General features: G+C 44.6%; 1 protein-coding gene across 3 annotated transcripts in view; it reads left to right on the top strand.

The window, feature by feature from the left end:
- The window catches only part of PPFIA4 (PTPRF interacting protein alpha 4), a 3,167,227-nt gene that overhangs the window by 1,357,549 nt on the left and 1,787,649 nt on the right, over positions 1-22,029 (top strand). The gene's annotated exons all lie outside the window — the stretch shown is intronic.

Below are 22,029 nucleotides of genomic sequence, written 5' to 3'. Positions count from 1 at the left end.
CTGATGACTTGGCCGACTATCACCCCATCGCTTTTCTACCTTTCCTTGGCAAAGTGATTGAGAAGGCAGTTGTCGTCCATTTGTAATGAAATTTAATGTAATATGGGATTTAAAGAGCACCTTTTCCTGTTGGTATGACCTCAAAGCGCTGTAGGTTAAGGCCCTTGGAGTGCCGAAGTCTGAGGTATGAGAGATTGGTCAGAGGAATTTAGAATGCATGTGTGCATTTGAGCCAGTACGAAGATAGGCTGGGGTGCTAAGCCCCTGCTAACAACCCGTGTAGAGCTGGCGTGTGGATGGGTGCTATGAAGGCAGCCGGGAGAGTATGTGAGTCAAGAAGACTGCTTGCATTCAGTGTGACGATTTATGGGTTCCCATCACTTCTCCCCAGAGAGGATCCCTTCTCTATGAGGCTAGAGAGGAGAGGCAGCTAACCATAAGTTGCCCTAGAGGTGGTAACATGCGGGAGGACCTCATAGGGGGAGATTCCCCTCATGGGGATAAGGACTCCCATACCATGAATAACCTCCGTAAACCCTGTCGTTTACAGCCCATTACAGCACATGACACGGGTTAATCCATCTAATAACCATCCTGAAAGTATTACTGTGTGTTGTTGTGAGGTTTCTTCTGTATCACCTGCAAGATCCAACATAACTGTGATGAAGAAAATGCAGGGAAACATGAAGACTAACCTTAGGATGAATAGCCAAAAGACTGTGACAAGGTGGTTTCAAGGAAGCATTAAGAGGATCTTGAAAATACTGGAAAGAGACTTTGACATTACGCAGTGGCGGACAATCTGTGTAAAGTAGAGAGTAAAGAAGGACTCAATCGAGAAGAGGTAGCTGGCCTGCAGCTGTAGCAAGGAAAGCTGGCATCCTGAGACATCAACCCTGGAAATTCGAATCCTGAGAAGAGGACTTACTGAGAGACAGTTGGCTCTAGAGAGAGGGAACCTCGAGCAGCAGGTGTAGAGGGTCTCTGTGAGTCACAACAGATCCAACATCCATTGTGAAGATATCAGTGGTTGCGTGACCTCCAGGAGAAGGATCGAATAGTCCAGAAACCACACCAAGACCACTGCAAGTCCAACAGTGCAGTGGAACTATACCAAAACATGAACCAGGCAAGAGAGACATGCGGAAGATGCATGTGAACGAGAAGCCGACCCGAGACCCTGGGAAGAACTGGAGAGGCACTCTGACCACAGTCACGTTACTGGGAGTTGTGGGAGTCCCGGGTGGGGTCCGGAGGAACGTTCAGTTAGATAAAGAGTCAAGTGTTACTCAGGAGTGATCTCCCTAGTCACAGCGACACCCAAAGAACCAAGAGTCCAGCATTTCATGAATTCCTTCACACTGGTGCTTACAATCAAGGAAGAAAAGAGCATGAGACTCACAGGGATAGTCTCCCTAATCATAAAGCCTACTTTCAAAGTAAATAATACATCAAGAGTAAACATCCTCGTCACAGTGGTGACAAGAGTCCTAAACGTCAAGAGTGCTTCTGGAGTGAACTCCCTTGTCTCAGTAGGAAATCCAACGTGCAGGAAAGAGATACAAGGGACAGAGAGTTATTCAGGAGTAATCTCCCCTGCAGTCAAAAAACCAGTAGCCCTAAAAGGGTATCAACATTAAGAAGAAGAAATGAGAAAAGATTAATGAGGTAGTTCCTTAATCCTTGGGAGGAAGTAAAAGGACTCTTAAAAAAAACTATTCAAGAGAACATCAAGGATCAGTCTTGAAAACCTACCAAGTAGTCGAGGAAAAGGGAGTTGTTCTCCTGGGCCTAGTGCTTCTGGTAAAAAAGACGCCTTTTCAAGAGACTGCTACTGAATCAATCACGAGTGGATGGTTTCACCAGAAGAAGGGAGTCATTCTCCTGGTGCTGTTGTTAAGAAGAATGTGGAACAATTTGAGTGGTTTAGTTCTTAGTGGCAGGGATAGAGTTGTCGACTTGAACAGGGGGCGGTACTGTCTTGGTTTTGTTGGACATTCTGTCGAGCACCCAAGTATTTTCTGTTGAGGCAGGAAAACCTCTCTAGAGATAGGGAAAGACAGATTTACTTTCTTTGAATTATTAATAAAAGTTTATAGCCAAAATGAAAACACCTTTTCAGTCTCCTTACTCCATCACGCCACACCAGCTAGACCAAACGTCTATCGTGGGTTTTGGCAGCATTCTAGTGGCAGGTGTTGTGCAATGTGTCTTCAAGTAGCGGACGATTGCAATTGTAATGCAATTTGTCATTTGTATAGTGCCTTTTCCCATTAGTATGGTCTCAAAGCGCTGTAGGTGAATGTCCTCTGGGGACCGAAGTGTGATTCATCAGAGGCATTTAGAATGCTTGTGTGCATATTTTTTGCACAAAAGCATCATTCAACACAATCTCCTACAGGACTACCAATGCATTTTTGAACCATGATCCAGCACAGGGACAACCACCCTCCAAGTTATTGATTATGCTCAATGCATCCTTGTGAAAGGGGAACCCTGCTCACTAAGCCTCCTGGGCCTCTCTGCTGTGGCCAATACCATTGACCATGGAACTGCCTTCAAAATCCTCTCAACTCGTGCAGGCTTTGAGGGACCCTGACCGGCAGTGGTTTGCTTCATACATGTCCACACAGATCATTTCGTACAGATGAGCCCAATCAGATCTCAGCACTAATCAGTAACCTTTGGCATTCCGTAAAGTGTCATCCTGTCTCCTGTTATCTTCATCCTCAGTATGGAACATCTATGGGACATCCTTGGCACCTTGGCAACATCAACATTCCCTCTCCAAGGAAACCCTGCCGAGCAATACCCAAGCCATGAATTAATTACTGACGTTGATGCCCGACAGATTCACATTTCAGCTCTCACCAGCTTGCAACGAGTGCAACATTTCTCAACTGGGACCTTTCATTCAAAACACACCTCACCAACAATACCCAAGCAGCATGATGCCAGCTCGCATTCCTCCGCAAAGTCATGCCTTTCATGATGGCACTGAATTTCAGAGCAGTTGTGCAAGTCCTGGTCATCTCCCACATAGATAGTGGCAACGCCCTACATGCTGGAGTCCAAGATGCCACCTTGACCCCTCTGAAAACCCCATGACAGGTCTCAGAATATTCAACCACCTCACCCCCACCTCCAAACATCACGGGGGTACACTGGCTACGTCTTGAAGCAAAAATCATGTTCAAGCCAGACTGAATCGCATGCAAACCCATCGCAACCAAAACATTCCTCTAGTTGGCCAAGAAACTCACCAACTGAGGAGGCCAGCGCACCGTCAAAGCAGCTCAACTGCGGAACTCACTACCTACCACACTTAGAATGGACCAAACCTTTACTAAATTTAGGCAAAATCTGATTATATGGCTCCTAGAGAATGAGGTTAAATAAAATTGCAGAACCTGACCATTCCTGTAAATAACTGTACATCTGTAAATAACTGCATTTCCTCTTTTATATAGACTATCTGTATTTCTTTACTATTGTTTACTATTTGTATATATAATGAATAACAGACTAGTTGTTTTTCTGAGACTTCTGTAACCAATGTAACCTGTGTACTAAGCTGTATGGCGTCTTACTACTTGCGTGCCTAATACATTTTAAACAAACAAACAAACCGCCAAAAGCCACATCCGCACTAGGCTGGAAACCAAGAACTGCAAAACGTAAAAAATAGAACCCAGTCTTTTCCTGCGCTTCACCCTTACGCAGTGCTTTAAGTGGGGTAAGAAATTGAGGGGGGGCCCTCATTTGGGGGCGTGGCATCCGCTGTGGGCGTGGCCTAAAAGTGCACAAAACATAGTAGGGTGCGCAAACAAATATATAAATGTAGTAGAGCATTTATATATTTGTATGCGTACTAGTATGGTTTGTGTATTTTTCAAGCCTTCTTTTATAAACATTGCAATGTTACATATTTCTATGTTTATAAAAGGTGGCTTGAAAGTGTACAAACCATAGTAAGTTGCGCACACTTGTGTGCTTACCTTACTACGGTTTGTGTACTTTTCAAGCCACCTTTTATAAACATAGACATTTGTAACATATTTCTGTGTTCATAAAAGATGGCTTGAAACGTACAAGCCATCTTTTATAAAGCGTTGAGGACGGACAAAACCCAAGGTGGTTTTGTCCGTCGACAAAGCTTTATAAAAGATGCCTTGAATTGTGTACTTTTCAAGCCGTCTGTTATAAACGTAGAAATATTTCTACGTTTATAAAAGATGGCTTGAAACGTACACATTTCAAGGCATCTTTTATAAAGATTTGCCAAAGGAGACAGGCACCTCGGGCTCAATGATCGCTGCTCTGAGCAGAGATCACAGAGCCCAAGGCGTCTTTCACCCTCTGGGAACCCGCGGGCTCCGTGATTTAATCTACATATTAAATCATGGAGCCTGCGGGTTCACAGAGGGTCAGTGACCTGGCGATGGCCAACAAAGGAACTGTAACTTCCCTGATGACCCTTCAGATGGGGGGGTCATCAGGGAAGTTACAGTGACTGACAGAAGTGCCAGCCAGCCTCAGGGACGCTGTGGCTGGCTGGCACTTCTGTCCACTTGCCTAACGTTACACTGGCGGGCGCATCTCCCGTCGCGGCTGCGGCCGTGGCGGGATAATACGTCCTGCAATGGCGTGGTGGGACCGGGGGCCCCGGCAGGGCCCCGGCTCAGCCCCACTTTTTGGAGACTGGCGGGGCCCGGCCCCGGCAGGCCCCGGCCCACTTAAAGCACTGCCCTTACGTAAACAAACTGAACCCGGTCTTTTCCTGCTATTCACCCTTACGTAAACAAACAGAACCCGGTCTTTTCCTGCGCTTCACTGTTGCTCTGAAACAAGTTACCAATGAAAATAAGAATGGCCTCTTCCCACCACACACTTCAGGAAGGACCTGGAGACCCATCCCTCAAAGACATCTGCCAATCGCCGATTGCTCCACCTACCAACTTTCTTCTCCTCTGATCTTCAACCCCCAGCTCCTCTTACCCCACATCCTCTGCTACCCCTGCACCCTACTTGCAACCACGGGTGCATCCCCTTTGTCCAGCAATCTGTTGCTTCCCAGCTAGCTTGGCACTTTTAAAATCCCCTGCCGGCATGTATACATATAAAGTGCATCGAAGGAAGACTTCTCTGCACTATTGTAATACTGTGCATTTTGGCAATTGCAGCATGGGCGTTGGGGGGTCGATGAGCGTTCGTAGCACATTCGACATTGGCAAGCATCCAATTAGTCTGGACCGTCCCTTCTTCCAAAAACTGCCAAGTTTTAAGGGCGGCCATAAAGATGTCCTGTCTTTCAGAATGACTTTTTTGGTTGGAGGAGGGGGAGTGGAAGGCACCCGAAGCCCAGCATGTGTCTGCAGTTTATTTTATGATTCATGAAGAGAAGATGATGTTTTCTCTGCTGCCTCCTTTCCTCGAAAAGATGATGGTGGCTTGCAGTAATTGTTGTTGTGATTGCTTCCCCTGTCATTTCTCTCGACTAATGACACTTGGAGGAACATTTCCGCGGTCTAGCAGCTGGCGAAAATTGCACAGATTAAACATGTTATGTTTACTGCTTCTGCAATAAAGAATCGGCCTTTCAGATTTTGGGAAAGTGTCGCGGCTTATTTTGGAAAAAAACGGTCTACCTTTACCAGCACGATTTCTTATGTTGGTAGATGCATAATCATGTTTTAAATATTGTTCAAGTACATCTTTGATAATGATTTGTCGTTTATATTGGGCTCTCGCCAAAGCGCTGTGCAGAGAACATATGTTAACACAATTATCACCCAAACAAAGTTGTACTCATTTATCGACCTCGGACGGATGAAAGGCTGAGTTGGCCCTGCCGAGATTTGAACCTGCAACCTAGATCGCTGCAGTGAGCTCTCAACCCTCTGAGTTATCTTACCTGTTTTTAGAGTGAGTAGACGTGTTCTGCATCCTCAAATAACTTGCTAACAATGTATTGCAAAAGGAAAAGTATGGGTTATGAAACTCCACGTAAAACTAGTCATATTTTTGCATAAGTTGTTTTTCAGCCAATAAAAACTTTCCTGGAAGGTCGTACTGAGTGGCACGGCCTGCAGCCTGAGGTAATAGCAGCATAGCCATAGTCTTTAACCCAGGGGCAGGCCGTTGCCAAGCCAATACGGCAAATGCCAATACCGTGCCGTGATAATATTGGGATGGCAAGGGCTTATTTGTATAGAAAGAAAGCACACACTCTATTTTTTGTCTGTAAAAACAAAACTACAATCATGGAAATAGATGAAGGAGCTCACAGAGGAGTCCCTTTTCCATTAACCTGGCCCACCTACAAGCAGCGGCAGAACGTGGATCTCGAGATGGCGACGGGTAAATTACTTTGGGGTTGAGCAGGGGCAGGAGGTAGTGGGGAGAGAAGCAGGGCCAGTACCAGAACGGGCAAGAATTCTGACTTTTACCAGTGGACTAAACTCACTTTCCATGCAACCGAAATGGCTGCACCCGTTGGTCCCGGCAGCTAATGACAACAGGGATATCTCTGAATCCAAAATGGAGTCATGGTTTGAATATATCCATCTCCCCTATTAAGAGTGTGTCCTGGCCACTAGAATAAAGACCCAGAGGTCCATCGCAGAACACTCCCAGGCTAGTTACCTAATCTGCCTTCAGCGAGATAGATCAGTGGGCCCTCCTCCAAGCATTTTAAATTGTTGTACATTTGAGATATTTTTACTTTGTAACACACACATGCCAAGGAGTAGATTGTCAGCAGAGTAGGCATGAGAAAAGGGGTGGAAGGGGTGGGGGTGTAGAGGTGGGCGTAATGGGAGAAGGATGTTAACAAGATTGGTGGAGAGTTCTATAAGCATCCCTGATCAGATATGTTTGCTCTTTGGACTCGGGTATCCCGCTTCTGACTTAAGCGCCACCATTACCCTGCTCTACTGCTCACTATCCTCATTGACATTATCCCAAATGTTAACATCTCTTCACTTACTTAGGCCCATATTATGTACCTGTACACTTGAGGTAGCCCCCGCACCATGAGGTGAGGCTTTCCCAATCCATGCATCCTTATTATGTCGCATCTTACCTATTTGTACCTGTACACTTGATGTAGACCCCCGCACCATGAGGCAAAGCTTTCCCAATCCATTCATCCTTATTGTTGCATCTTACCTATTTCTACCTGTACTGTTGATGTAGCCCACCACACCATGAAGTGAGGCTTTCCCAATCCATGAATCCTTATGTTGCATCTTACCTATTTGTACCTGTACAATTGAGGTAGCCCCCAGCACCATGAAGTGAGGCATTCCCAATCCGTGCATCCTTATGTTGTTGCATCTTACGCATTTGTAGCTGTACACTTGATGTAGCCCCCCCGCACCATGAGGTGAGGCTTTCCCAATCCGTGCAACCTTGTTATGTCACATTTTACCTGTTTGTACCTGTATACTTGATGTAGCCCCCCACACCATGAGGTGAGGCTTTCTCAATCCGTGCATCCTTATGTTGTTGCATCTTACCTATTTTTACCTGTACAGTTGATGTAGCCCACCACACCATGAGGTGAGGCTTTCCCAATCCATGCATCCTTATTATGTTGCATATTACCCATTTGTACCTGTACCCTTGATGTAGCCCCCCGCACCATGAGGTGAGACTGTCCCAATCCGTGCAACCTTGTTATGTCGCATCTTGCCTGTTTGTACCTGTATACTTGATGTAGACCCACACACCATGAGCTAAGGCTTCACTAGTCTGTATACACTCACCTACTCTTCCTGTAACTAATATGCATAACCTTGCACCTTTCTAATGTACCATGCACTTTCAGTAACTAGTGTCTAAATGCAAAATAAATCCAAACATTGTTTTTAAAATAAATAAAAGTGAGCAAAGCAGTACAAGTGCATGGAGACATCTTTGAAAAAAATGGCATGGACATCTCCACATTATGGGTGGGATAGGAGAGATCTTTGCTTCCTTTCGGGCTTATACAGCAAAGCAGATTTCTCATAGGTGTTGCGTTGAGAATCTTGGAGGGGTGGGTAGTGGTAGTGAATTGGGGATCAAAGATTCCTTGAAGGGTGTTCGATCTTGACTTGGTCCTGCACCTACTTTGGGTCTTTGACATGGAAACCTCTGTGGGTGATACATGGTCTAGAAGGTGAAGTGGGATGAGACTGGGATCAAGTAAAGTCGTTTCATGGGGTTTGTGATGTGGGCATTGTGAGAGACCGGAGCAGGGTCTGTACTTCCGCTCTCTATTTGGTAGAGGAGAGGCACAGAGGACCCCTTCCAAGATTCTCTATAAGGTAGCAATGGACGGGCAATCAAGGCCTAGCTTCACAGGAGGTGATGCGGGCTGGTTCTTAAGTACAGTGTAGTCCCAAGCACCCACAAAGGAATGTCACCACACTGTATCGGTTAAAACACAGTCTTTATGTAATTAATATTCAAGGTTATGTACAATATCACGATAACTCACTTTGTACTCAGTTATCTATAATGGCAAATATACAGTTCTACATGGTACCACAATTACTATTAGATCTTGTTAAAGTGCATCAACTGTACAGTTAAATGGCACACAAATCTGTTCATAAAGGAAACCAACAATAGAGGTAAGAAGAAAGCAGTTGGTTAGAACAATTGGCGGCCCCTACCGAGACACAGTTCTGTGTGGAGATCCCCCACCTGGACAACCAGTAGAATAAAGATATATCACAAGCCCAGTCCATATATTGTTCACCAGAGACTTCCCAATAGTTCTGTAACCCCAAAGTACCTGGCTTTGTAGCGTTCCTCGTCAGGGAATCGACGTCCCTTCTTGAGTGCCCTCCCTTTGAGGCAGGAGTCATAGGTCGTCGAACTTCCGATGGAGAACAGGGTGAGCTACGATGGTGAAGTGGCAGCTTCTTTCCTAGCGGTGCTCGTCGATGGGGAAGCGTAAACATCCTGCAATGAAGAGGCGTGCGGGGCACCTCGATGTCGATAGTTCTGGATCACAAAGAGTTTGAAGAACTGTGGCATAGCAAGGGCATTGAGTCGTCGGCGTCACTCTGTGGTCTTTGGGTGGCGGGAATCCCACCGGCAGATGCTCCTCGGCGCCCTGGCCTTCTCCAGCAAATTCAGACGGGCGATGATGCAGATGAGAGCGTCCTTGGATGAAAAATTCTTAGGCAACGGGAGCACTGCGGCTCCAGTCGGCGACGGCGGTCATCGACAGTGGCGGACAACAGTCCGGTCGCTTCTCCTTGGAATTCTGCGGCAGTCCCCGTCTCGGGTCGGCAGCCTGTCGAAGCTCTCTCTACCAGGGAGCTTTTGCAAAGATCAGCTGGTGCACGATGGTACCTCGTAGCTCGGGAAGAGGGCACCTTACCAGGTGCTCTCTGGGTCAGTCCTTGGACACACAGCAGCTTTCAGATTGGTGAAGGAGTGCAACAGCAATTCTTCTTGTCCAGCAGGGCTTCAAGGTCAAGCGTCAGTTTCACTCCAGTTACTCTTCGTAGTTTGGACTTCAGCTCTGAACACTTCTGAAACGATTACTAGCAATGAGAGGTCCCCAGATATACTGTTGAACTCACATTCATTCCGCTGGGTCACACGCGAGCATCCAATCACTACGAAGGGCATTCAGCAGTCTGTCAGCCAATCAGGCGCACAGTGCATTCAGGCCATTCTTCTCCATCCAGACACTCACAACACAGAATGTGGATTCGGACAAGTACCAAGCCATTCAACACTACACACTGCATTCATACCAGTTTCGGGCAGGGTTGTCTCAGTCATTGTGTCAAACACCAGAAACTAGACATCCACAACAAGAAGTGCATATTTTTCACACACTCCATTCACACAGGTCCCACCCACAGGCATACCCACAACATACGGTCATTGGGAAGGCTCCAGCCAGTCTGGTCGGCACTTCCTCACACTACCATATATGGAACTTCCACCCAACAGCCAGTCAGGGGGAAGGGACAGAGTCAGGGCTTCCCGGGACTTCGGGAAGATCAAGGTAACAGGCGACAGAGGGCAAGTGGCCATGGGGGCCATCTTGTCTCCATCAGGAATCTAACAATTCAAATGACAGGGCCTGGGCATCCCAAAATTGAGGCTTCTCAGGGCACCAGTCAATTCAGCACGGAGCTGCCACCAGCCGGTACCCTGTTCTGTTGGACACCCACGGGTGCCCAAAAACATACACTACAAATACATTGGCTAAAGGAACATGACGCCTGACCATACCCCACTGACATCCCTCGGGATCTTTTGTATATTTGCTCTGCTTTATTTATGTGCCACACATTTATTCCTGTACATTTACTGTATGTACCTTCTCGCTCTGCTTGTCTGTTCATGTCTACAGCATTGTAACCTTAGCTGTACTTACCCATGTCTAATCTGTAACCTAAGCTTAACAACCCTCATTATGCCTTTGCCTGAATACCCCCGGGTCTGGTGCGCAATATAAATAATAAAACAAACAAACAAACTAGGGGCACAGGGTTGTACCCCCACCCATGGGTGCCATAAGGGTATCCCATGGGTCTGTTCACCAAAACCAAAAGAGAGCGCTGCATCGCCAGGAGTCCCACATGAACTCCTGCGTGGAAAACGCAACAGAACACACGATAAAAAGCAGTAAAGGACAAGGTTACGGAGGCCCTGTCTCTCCAATGCATTTCCAGCATCACAGTCATATGGCTTGAGATTAAAGAATAGAACATGCGGTGTGTCATCTGAAATTAATCAGACCAATAGCAGTGCACTCATGTGGGGGAACAATCCCTCAATGGTATTTACAAATGGAATTCACAAACCATTTAAAGAGTACTGTTAAGCGACTTCAATTCAGCACTTCAACTAAGCCAATGCCGAGTCTGGGATGCCCAAGGGAAGCCCTTAATTATATATTTATATGACAAGTTCATGGATCTGGATGATAAACCCTTGTATAACGCCCCTCTCTTTGAATCCCCCTGACCTCACTGAGCCAAGAAGTAGGCTTGTTTTGCAAATTAACAGATTTATTTGAACATTAAACAATATATATATATATATATATATATCACACTTTTATAATAAATTAATATTTGATCACACTCTTATGAATATGACAATGATCAATAATGGATAATATTACACTAGCACACTTTTGTATCACTTAGGAGTTGGTATAGGAAGGATAAGGTAGCTGAGAATGCTTTTATGGTTTCAAGGAAAAACAATGATGGAACAATGATTTAAAGAATGCAGCACAGAAACAAACTGATATGGTTTCAACACAAGAGAATATAATCACTTTTCCCCTTGTGGCAATTCACTCCCCCCCTATGCAGTATAAAGAGATGGAAGAAGAGCACACAATTTTCAGGAATACAATCACAATGTACTACCAATTCAGTTTCCCCCTAGCAAGCTTAGAGCAACAGGGATCATTTTAAAACACAGGCAAAAATACTTTAAATGTGATTTGCAAAGAAGTGAAAATATGCTAAAAAGGATTTTAATTCCCTATAGGAGATTCAGGGTAGGTGATAGCTACTTAAGATTAGTTCAGGTCAACACTAGCAGTGATTCATGAGGGATTATCAGGTTGAAAATGGATTCCAGCAGTTGCAAGCAAAAGACAGCAATTTTTTTACAAGTGGTGAAATGAGCTATTTGCAATTCGCGGCACTTTTTCCGAGTGTGTTGAGCACGATTACGGAAAAACTATAAGGAGTGGGTTCGTTGGAAAGCTCAGGATATTAGCTTCAAAATGAAAGTTAAATCTCGGTCCTAGCATACGCGATTCCAAAGATACAGACAATTTTGTGGAGGTAGATTTTCAGAAATGGAATAATGATTCAGAATGGCAAGTGACACTTTCACAGGTTTGAAATCACAGAATGGACAGACGATTTCTATGCAGTTCTAGGCAGGTTGAATTGGATGTGATAAGCTTATTTTAAACTAATAGATGACTATGCACAGTTCTGGCTGGGTACTCCCACTATAAATTTGAAATAGGCCGTCAAGATCTGGTCAGGTTGGCTACGGTTCTCTTGCCACGGGACGGACGGTTTCTGGCACTGGTTCTGGTCACAGCGATCTGGTCTGGGTCTGGTCTGCGGTTCTGGATCTCTGGTTCTGGTCTCAGCACTGCACAGCGGTCTGGATACAGCTCTGCATTCTGGGTTCTGGCACAGGGTTCTAGCCAGAATCAAACAGCTTGCCCGGCTGTTGAATAGTTTGGTTAGGTGGCTGGATTCTGAGGCCTGCTGAGAAGGATTCAGCTTTTGGACTAGGCCTCTCTGCTGCAAGTCCTGAAGTCTGGATTCTAAGTTCTGTTTCTGGAGTCTTCTGGATATTGTCTGGTCCGGCAAAATGCTTTGCAAGAAATCAGTTTGAAATGGAAAAGTGAATGTCCCTTCCTTGATCTCAATGACTCCTTTTATGTCTTTTGAAAGTGGGTGGGAAGGCTGACTTTCTATGCCCAACCCTCTGAGGATCCTGATAGGTGAGAGAATCTACCGTCCTCTGATTGGGGAAGAAAATGAAGTGTCATCGTGATGAGGTAGGTTTATGGGTCAGATGATCCTCCCCTTGTCAATTTGCACACAAATCTATTTTTGATCCAAATACATATTTATCTATGTACAATTTTTCTAATGTTATATGTCCAGTTGACATATTTTCTGTAGCACCAAACCATCCGATCCCTGTCTTTGTAAGATGTCGTGTCCACTTCTGACAGAATTCTGCCCTTTTCATCCAGAACACAACCTCTAAACTTTTCCAGATTTTACACACACATGCGCGAGGAATATGGCCATCAGATGATAAAGTGTCAGATTTTTAACATACAGACATTTGGAGTAATACCTTATTTTCCGCGACTACTCCCCAGAACATACCACAGAGTCCTAACACCTCTTAAAATGTGAACAGAAAAATCACAAGAATAAATTATATTATATCATTTTGACAGTTATGTACTAAGAATTATCCATCTTTTTAAAATTATACTCTGGCCCAGAGGGGTGTGGTTTCCCAAAGCACATGGTGGAATTTCTGGTTTGTCCACTTCCTCCAAGCTCAGCTTGCTCAGAGAGGCACTGCTCCTCCCAGTTTTTCCAAGAGGAAGCCATTTACGACCCCTTGATTAGCATTTGCCTGAGCCAAGGAAAGCTCACTGTTCTGTTTCCTGCAGTCTCAGGTACCCCAGCCCTAATTCAATCAGAGAGGTGTGATCTCCTTTTGGTGGGGGCAGCAGAATGCAGACCAGGCCTGGGAATGCAATTGCTGGGCAAGTTTCAACTCCTGTCGGGGGTAGTTGTCAGGCAGAATTCAATCTCTTTAAGCCAGGCTTCAGCTAAATGTCACTTTTGTTTCCAGTTTTTCTTCATTCAAATCAAACTTACAATTTTTACACATGCAGCTAGAACGCTGATTCTAAGTTCAAAACTATGACATTTAAACAGTTGCAACATATGTGACACTCAAAAGTAGGTCACTCATTTATTTTAAACATTTCGATTTTAGTGGTTTTAAATCCAATTTCACTTAAGCTGCTGACATCCACAGCTCAGCCAGTTTTGTTATGAACATTATTTTAGGCTCTTCATCTTTCCAGATTTTGTATGCACACAAGACTTCACTGTACCAGACGTCTGCTGGTGTTCAGTGAGATTTTTCAATATCTTGCAATGTTTGGAATGGGCATTTTGAGCTTGCATTCAGAGAAACAAAGGTGATTTCAAAGCGCTTTTGGAGCTAACAGGCACTGCTGTTTTTCCTTTGACACCACATTTCACTCATGGCGCTTCTGACCCACCACGCTTGCACTGGTGGATGGCAAGTTAGGCGACCATTTTGATGTGCACAAAACTGCTCTGTTTTCCTGGATTCTGGCGCAAATGTGGGCTTTTCAGCCATCTTGGATTTTCAAAGCCCACAGCACCAAATGTTGCAGCATAATAACTTGATCGTGGGTCAAGACACCTGACAGTACACAGTACGGTATGCTTAATTTAATCATAAATATGTGTTCATAATTAAATCAAAAGTAGCAACTTATTCAAATCATAGTTTTTGACAATATTTGACTTAAATGTATCATAATGACACAAATTACATCTCCAAATTCATCAATACATTTCACCACAGTATTGCAGATCCACTGATTCATCTGAAGTTCATTACACCATTTAGTTGGTTCACAAAAATAATCATCTATTAGTTCATTGGGTTAAAAGAACTCTATACAAAAGTTCTGAGTCCAATATTGAAATAACTTTCAAAGGTAATTGTGGACAAAAGGTGGTGAGTAGTCCTGTTGAAAGCTTTCCTATCACTACGCATTTAACAATAGAGAAATGTTGAAGCAGCGAAACGCGGGCGGGAGTAGCAGCAAACAAGCAGCCTCCCGTCCCGCGATCGCCTTAAGTTGTGGGAAATCACATGACAAGTGTGCACACTGATGCTGGTAACTGTGGGGATTGCGTCTTTCCGTGGGTTTAAAGATTCGACAAATAAAGCCTGTCATGTAACTGACTATTCATCAGTCTGTTAACATGAAGGTCGCCATCTTGGGAGAGGAAGTTACTTGAATGTAAATAATGATATTCCGATATTTGAATCCACTTAAAAATAACAGTATTAATTGAGGTTAACTTGGAAGGTAGCTCGTGGATGTGAGTAGACACTATCTCTCGATTCTCTCTAGATGTATGTGCCAGAATAACTCAAATCTGATACAACATCGTCATGTCAATTAAAGTTGAGCATATCAGCTCCTTGTCTTTTGGACAAGGAGCTGATATTGCACTTTGATATGTCACAAATAGTGAAGGTGTAAAATTCAAATACCATAATTAACAATTTGTTGGTTATACTGTTCTATAAAGGTACATGATCAATAGATGTCCTCCAAAATTCAACAAGTCACATAGTGGTCTACATCTTAACTCATTCACTCTGTGGGTGATACATGGTCTAGAAGGTGATGTGGGATGAGACTGGGAGCAATTGAAGTTGTTTCCTGGAGTATGTGGTGTGTTCATATGGCTAGAGATTAAAGATTGACTGGCCACCCTGTTGTGGCTGTCTAATAACTTACCATGAGATGTTGCGTAGGGCCAAAGAAACCTAATGATTGCTTAGTTTTCTCATCTCCAGTATGCACATAAGTATGGTCCAGGTTGTCAGATTAAAAAGGTCAAAAAAAAGTCCTAGCTCCTGCTTCCTGATTGCTATTAGAATGCTTGTGAGTGTGGGTGATTGACAACTCAAGGAATGTTGGATGAACCATGACATGTTAGTCTTCTGTGAAGCGTCAGTTGAGAACCTGAGCTGAGATGGCCGGTGGGTGTGCGCCTACCACCAACATACTGATAGTAACCAGAACCTGTAACTATATAAATAGAGCGATGTATCTTTAGGAATGAGCACATGGCAGGGAGTGAACCTCATGTTCAGAGAGGCAAAGGAGGCGACTGAGACCAAATGACCAAAGTGGTAAGCAGGTCAAGCCGAGACACCCCGCAAGGAGACCATATAACCCCCACCTGTAGCTCACTGGAATCATGGGGACCATCTTACCAGAAAGTCTCCCAGGGAGGATCATGGAAACCTGCTGGCCGCCGAGGGACCTACCTTGTGTCCTAACGGAGGTTGTGGAAAACCCTCAAGCCCAAGACAACAACTGCGACTGGGTCTCAGGGAACCCCTTGATGCCCACAACAATGGGGTTCAGGAACACCGGGGAACCCACAAGAGGACTAAAGGAATGGCCTGTCCGGAACGTATTGGGAACTTTTCTTTTGTTTCACTTCCCTGGGGGCCATGTTTGTTTTTGGTAAAGTTCCCGAGATGATTGTTTGGTGAAAACTCATGTTATTATTTTGTTTTGACCATCCTGTGTACGGGTGCCCCTAATGCATTCTTGTTTTAGAGGGCAGTATGGACAGGTTGGTCAATGTATTCTGTCACCTTCCATGACAAGGGTTACAGGCTGATGCTTCTATAAAGGACATGCGTGGACTTCACAGTCTTTTTCCCCTATCCGTTTAACATCATTTTATATTGTTATGTTACCATTGAGAGTACTCCAAGTGACCCAAAGCCTCATGAATTTCTAACTTATTTAATGAGCTATCAAATTAAATATCTGTCAGAGGGGTTTTCCGACAATCTCTGTCAGAGGGGTTTTCCGACACCCTAACATAACATATGTATATAGGCCTAGCCTCTGTCACGTATCTTTGGGATTTGTTCATGAGCTATTTTACTTCTTGTGGCTTCCTATATCAGTTGTCTTCGTGTCTCTTGGCCATGCACATTTGATAGCAATAAATACAGGCCCTTCATCTAAATAAAATGGAGGACTTTCTATTTAGCTGAGAGCTGTTGGATGACTTATAATTTGCGGAGGCCTGCTCCATCATTGCTATGGTGGTTCAACACTGCGGAAGGCACACTTGTGTTGTTATTTAATGTTTTGACACCTTGTTGTCTTTGATTGGATAGCAATTGGATAATGCATAGTGTGCGTTAATATCTTACTTTCATTGGTTTACAGCAACTTCAAGGAGAATTGTCAGGCAAAAATGAGGGACCAGCTGGTAGAGGCCGTACACATTGCTACATTGTATCTCTGTGTGGATTAGACACCAAAATAATATTGCATGGCAGCATTGGATATGTCTGCATCGGCAGTGACACCTGTCCCTTAACATAGCCCTAACTATATTAATTCTTTGGTGTGGAAGTGCAAGTTGTGATGTGGTGTGTGTTTGGCAACATCAGTTGCAAGCAGAGCTTGAGCGATACTGGGGTCCAAGAGGGTGGATTTTAAGGCCCATGCTGTGCACCTGAAGCCCATCCTGCCCCGTTGTATTTTAATTTAAAGAAATGCATCCCGATGTGTTGAGCTTCAGAATACTTTGGGGAATTTCACATAAAGTGCTTGTGCGCAAGTTGAATAAAGTGCACATTGTACTGGCCCCTGCTCTGAAATGGATCCTGCACATGGCCAACATGTGACGCACACATAGATGACCGCAATATACTCATTTGTGTAGCGGTGTGCCCTTCCAGTAAGGGTGAACTTCCCTAATTTTGCTCTAATATTGCATTGCCCTGATTGCGGTCCAAACGCGCAGTGGGATCATTCAGGGGGTCACATCTGACACATCTTTGGTTACTTTTCGCTCAACATGGGAACTGTTGGACTCCTTTATAAAAATGTTTGGTGTGTTATAGGACGTGCCTTTCTAGTTTTAGCTAAGCCGAAACTATTGCATTAGAGCTGGTGAGTACTGGCATATGAAGGAAGAGCGACACACAGCTTGTATGTGCTGTTTGGTTAATTACCCTTGAATGACCAGGGCCATGTTAATCCCTATGGCCATTCCCACCCACTCCCTTTCCCTATCCTTCCAAAACCCATCCGCTTGGGATCTCTTTCAGCTAGCTTTACAAAGCCATGCCATTTTCAAAGCAGTCTTCTGAGGGTTCGTAACTTAATTGGAGCTCTAAACGCACTACTGGTGTAATAAAAATGACTTAACCAGATATGCCTTCAGCCAGTCGATTTATAAGCAATTTGAATTCCTATTAAAAACAAGCATTGGGAAATGCAACAGTTTTGGCTTGTGTAAAAGTATTAGGCAGTTGCCAGGCACTGCTATTAGATGCCGAGGTACTTGCACCATTTTGCAGCTGCTACCATTGATAGCCCCTTAGTACCACTACGGCAGGGCATGAAAATGCATGTACCATGCCTACACAAAAGCCAAAGCTGTTGGCATTGCCAATGCTTGTTGATATTTTTCATTCTGCCGGGATGGTTGGCGGCGGTCTAGGCATCCGCAGGACCTGCCCACTGCACCACACACACTTCCCTCATTGCTCTCATGTGTCCATGCACCCTTTTTGAATAAGAGAAATAGACAAGTTGCGACACAAGCATAGATCAGTGATAGACACTTTGTAGCCTGATCAGGAAATGACCTGATCAACTTCCACACTTATGCAGGAACGCAGGCGGGTACAACAGCTTTTTGATGTAAACAGATTGAACGTGAAACTGACAGTCTCGTGGCTATAGCAAGCAGGTAAGGACTAGCTCTCTCGTGCACTCGATTGCACGCTCTTCCTTCCCTTCTCTCTACCTCCCCAACCACGCTCTACCTCCCTCTTGCTCTACTTCCTCCCTCCTCTTGCATGCATCCAAACATGACACCTCGGCCAGGAATTTTCAAATGATTGAATACAAGCAGAAAACAGGTGCAAACATCTGCACAAGTATTTATGAACCTTGTTGCTGAATCAACCCATGGCCTGGTGCTCTGAAACCAATTACCACTCTGCACACCATTTGGGAACTTTGTTTATACACTGTGCTTCAAATAACAGATGGTACTTTTCAACACAAGAGGCAAAGTGTAAGACCCTTGGCAAGATTGTCAGTGTAATTTTTCATCTGCAGGCCGCTGACTCACCCGTCTCAGTTTCAGCTGCATGTCCTGTGCACGGTGGGGCCGTGTGTGGTTGTGAATGACTTGCGCCAGTGGTTTTTTAGCAGCCGGGTGATTAAAGGGACTTTTAAGCAGACACACTGTAAAGTTAACTATCGGCACACTCTGCGGTCAGTGATGACCCACCCTGAAGCTGTGGAAAATAATACTTATGCAAGGCCAGAGGCCTAGCACACTTAGCTGCTTGGATAATCCTTCAGGAGTGGGTTGATGTACAGATCATGAGATCCTTGATGGTGGGATTGTTTTGACCACACCAAGCAACAAGCGAAGCACAAACCTGGTCATCATTGTATACTACTGACCTAGACTGGTCAGACCAAGCTAGACTTGACTGGCATACCCAGCAACGCATAGTGTGTCTGTTTATTGACCCGCTGGAGATGCAGAGGCAGAGTGTCACGGGTTGATAATGCGTCCCAGCAACATAGTAAATGGCTTTCAGGTGTTGCGTTAAAAGTAATTATATTTATAAAATAATCGAATTCATAGTATCAAAAGTAATTTGTTTGAAATGCAATCCTTTGTTTTACAGAAACCGGGAATCTCTCCTAGATATACGAACAGAAAGGATTCTCCCAAACCTTTTTATTATTTTGACAATAAAAGTTTATAACTAAAAACTTAACCTAACCCTGTGTCTGACTCTTACTCTTGACCCCTTACAGGAGAAAGAGAATTCCATGCAAGTGGAGCAAGATGAGCGACATAGCAGAAGCAAGAGGAAGCACAGGGGGGGGCGAGGAGCCACCAGGGTAGTCGAGGAGGCAGAGTGCAGATTACAAGAAGGCTTGTAGAGTTGGATAGAGGGGGATAGATACAGTGGGGCATTACCGTGGATAGAGTTGCAAACCAGGAGAAGAAATTGAAATCTGCCCTCATTTGCATAGTGAGCAATTCAGCCGGTTGACGGCACAAGGAAGTAGGTGTGAAGTGAGGGAGTTCAAGGAGAGTGTGGTAGCGAAGTTAATGATCTTGTCTAGAGGACAGAAATCCAAGTTGGGGAGACCAAAGAGGATGCTGGCACAGTAGTCCAGTTTAGAGAACACACAAGTAGTTAAGAGATGCTTGGCAGTGTTAAAAGGTAGGAGCTGCCTGATTTTCCTTATATTTACAAGGTTGAGGTGAGCTGTGTTAAGGAGAATTCTCAAGAATGTGCTAATTTCCCTTACCTTTTGAGACTCCCACCAATTTTGCTGGATTTCTAGGATTTGATTTTTTTTTACATGGGAGCCTTTTTTCCCACTCTTCTATGTATTTTAATGTGTGTTTTACTTGTGTGTTCTTTGGTTATGGAGTTTTAAAACAACTCCATGGGCATCATCTTTTTCTGTGTTTCACACAACACCTTCAGTGCAGTGGCACAGGAATGTCTTTCAGACTTCCCAAGGTTTAAATACCTTCTTTGGGACGGACTACTGTCTCCCAGAGCATGTAAAGTTAAATTGACTTTTCTAGTCTCTTTAAATTTACAGACCCAGCACACACTATCTTCCTATAGAGTGCTGGAGGACTTGCCTAGCATGCCCTGAGTCCAAACACTCATGTAACAGTCAAATGTTACCCTTTCCTACTTGAAATGACTGGTGGAAGTGGTTTAGATCAAACTACCATGATGTTTCCCGTCCACGAACAACGGTAGCTAAAAATCGGGTCAGCCATGTTTTCAATACGGCTCCCAAGACCTGTCTGTAAAAACACACTCCGGTCAACTTTTTTCACCATTTGTTTTTGGAAAGGTCCTTCTTGTGTTTGTTTTTGCGCACCAAACTAGGTTTGGTTTGTTCATTGGCCTTTGGTGGGCTTCAGTGCTGAAGCCCTCCTCTGGCGCCTGAGTGTTTGGGGTGGACAGGATGTGAGGGAGGTGCCCGAAACTCCATGTGCTTAGTATCCTAAGTGACCTGAATGCACTTGGGCGTGATTGGCCGGCTGGCTGTCCGGCAAGGACAGCCACCCTGCTGTGTGAGTGACAGCCAGGCTGGCATGAATGGGGGAAAACTGTTTAAAAGCAGGTCTCTGGAACTTGGAAAGCAGATACGAACACTGGAACAAAAGAACCGAAGACAAGCTGAAGGAAGACGACTGCTGCAACTCCTGGACGACCGGTGAATGCCTGCTGCAGTTCCGAATTCCCTGAAACTCCATCGACAGAGAAGCCCTTCAAGGTTAACTTCTTCCCTTGAGTTTGGTGGGAATAACCAACTTGCAAGCCGCCTGGACACCGTCCCCTCCTGGTCGAATTTTCAGCAGAGTGCTGTGGAAAACCGGATATCCAGTGGGAAGGATACCAGTTTGTGGTCTTTAAGGCACTCACAACTTAAACCGACGTTTAGCCAAGCTTGTGACCTCTCCCTGGGCAGTGCAGGAACCTCCCGACGTCGCCCTTCTTGTCCCCACGACTGAAGCTCAGGAAAAGCAAGATATGCTCGAACTGCCAGGAACAACTGCCTCAGCTACACCTCTTCTTCACTTTAAAGGTACTGTGCAAATGCGATCCGGAATTCTTTTCGGCCACGGTGAAAGTTTGTGAAACTTTCCCAACTTCGAAGGCTTGTCCTTCCCTAAACCAACATCTAACTTTTCGCCTGACCGAATCTTTCTACAATCCGTGGCAAAGACTTAACCGTTTACTACCAGAACTGTGCTATCTTATACAAAGACGCTGAACCATTGACTTTGGCCAGGCCTATGAACTGAATTGCTGGCTGCAGCTAACTGAAACCCTTTGCCCTGCCTATGAAAGTATTTGTGCTTCATTTCTTATAACCTTGTCTTTTTACCCCTTTTAAAAGTAACTGAAGTGCCATGTTGCTCCCACTTCAGGGGAGCTGAACTTGTTCAGTAACTTATTGGTTGTGTATTTGTAGTATATTAGTAGATGATATTGAGTTGCTCTTGCTAGTGTAATGTTTACCAAATTACTGTGTCAATAAATGTATATTATTTTACCACGAAACCTTGAGTAAGTATTGTTTGAATCACTGTATTTGTTGGTCCTTTGTGTAACTTGTTCTACTGCTCACTTTACTCTTGAGATAAATCTGGCTGCTCAGCCACTGCTACCACATTATTGTGTAGTACAGGCTTGTACCAAAGGTGAAATTGTACGGACACTTGTAGTCTTAATTGCATGTAGTGTTCCCCAAGGGTACTGCATGTGATTCTGCCTAACAAGCTGCTGTTCCAGTTTTGGAGAGGAAAGTGGAGAAGCTCTGAGAAGGGTCATAGAAGACGCTCTGGTTTCTAGCTGAAGAAGAGTAGGGGCAGGCTGTCATATGGGAACTGTATAGGCAGAGGCAGAGATGAGAGAGAGCTTTTGGCAGAGAAGAGGAGGGCCTCTGTGTTGGTAGAGTATGACATTGGAGAGTACAAAGCCACCCAATATTTTATGGCAGAGAGACAGTTTGAAATTTTGATAGAGAGATCAGAGGAGGGTTCATGAAAAGACAAGATTTGGATGTTATCAACGAAGAGTTAGCATTAAAATACAAAGGAAGAGATA

This window comes from Ambystoma mexicanum, chromosome 13 (assembly GCF_040938575.1).
Source record: "Ambystoma mexicanum isolate Mex_15411 chromosome 13, UKY_AmexF1_1, whole genome shotgun sequence".
NCBI lineage: Eukaryota > Metazoa > Chordata > Amphibia > Caudata > Ambystomatidae > Ambystoma > Ambystoma mexicanum.
Note: the sequence above shows the minus strand (reverse complement) of the source record. Positions and strands in the feature narration are given on the sequence as shown.